The sequence below is a fragment of the Jaculus jaculus genome, chromosome 1 (assembly GCF_020740685.1).
Source record: "Jaculus jaculus isolate mJacJac1 chromosome 1, mJacJac1.mat.Y.cur, whole genome shotgun sequence".
NCBI lineage: Eukaryota > Metazoa > Chordata > Mammalia > Rodentia > Dipodidae > Jaculus > Jaculus jaculus.
Genome location: NC_059102.1, coordinates 91,316,544 through 91,317,943, shown reverse-complemented (window position 1 = coordinate 91,317,943; position 1,400 = coordinate 91,316,544).

Genomic DNA, 1,400 nt, shown 5'->3' with positions numbered 1-1,400 from the left:
CTCAGTGTGGTTTTTCACTGGGACTAGAAGAGGTTCTGAGTTGAGGACACTCACCATCCCACTCCGACCCAGGAAAAGACCGGCAGGACCGGCTCTCCTGTAGCCCTACCTGCCGGTGAGCCGGCAGATGATAATATGGAATGAGAAACAGTCTTTTTTATGGTCCTGTTAGAGAAAACATTATCTGTAAATATCCTGTAACTACAATATGAATAAGAAATTTTAGTGACATTTTCAGAACTCTTTCCTCCAATGTTCAGATACTACGATGTGTCATCTAGTTTATTTTATTAAAAAATAATTTTCCTTAACATAGATATGTGGACATTTTCATCAAGAACTAAGCATGTTAGATTTGCAGTAGAAAAAAATAATATATGTTTGTTTCTTTCATCAGCTTTAATTTTTCCTACCTTATAAATTTTATTCTTTTTATAATACTTTTGATGTTTATCTTAAGATCTTTATTTTACTAATTATTTCAGTGATTTGATCATTCGTTAGTATTTTTTGTTTTGGTTTGGTTTTGGTTTTTCAAGGTAGGGTCTCACTCTAGCTCAGGCTGGCCTGAAATTCACTATGGAGTCTCAGAGTGGTCTCAAATTCATGGTGATCCTCCTACCTCTGCCTCCCAGGGTGCTAGGATTAAAGGTATGTGCCACCACACCCAGCTTCACTAGTATGTTTTGTTGGGTAGGGCAACAGTCCAAAAATGGAGTTGAGAGGAAGGAACAGAATGACAGAAACCTGATTCATACAAATTTATTTGTTTATATTGCTTCACCCTTATTCCCCTGATCTAACAATGCCCTAGGTCATTGCTGATCTAACCTGGCTCTTCCTCTGATGGCAACTCATCCTCTGATTGATTACTTACTTCCTTTGGTTTCTATACCCCTGATTAATGAGCTTCTCCATTTGATCCCTGCTCTGCCTTGAATTCCTCACTCCTATGTTCTCTGTACCCCCACCCAAAAAGGAAAACTTTATAAAAACACAAACTATCTAGACTTACACCAGCTGTTCTCTCTCCATCTCCCTCTCTCTCTCTCTTTCTCTCTCTCTCTCTCTCTCTCTCTCTCTCTCTCTCTCTCTCTCTCTCTCTCTCTCTCTTTCTTTCCATGAGACAGTCCAGCAGTTGAGGGACCACTAAAAGGATTTTTTCCTGCCTCAGAGTGTTCATGCATGGTCTTTGCTCATTTATGAACCTTACATCTGGTTCTGTGATTCATATAGGAGGTTCCTGGTTGCTCTCTTGGGGAGCCAAACCTCCTTAACCCTAACCACCCACTGAGCTACCACTTACCCTCTGATGGTCTGAGACCATCTTCCAGGTGCAGGCTTCCTCACTCACCATGATTCAGTTTCACTTCTCCTTCCCTCTTCTTCTACTCTTCAGG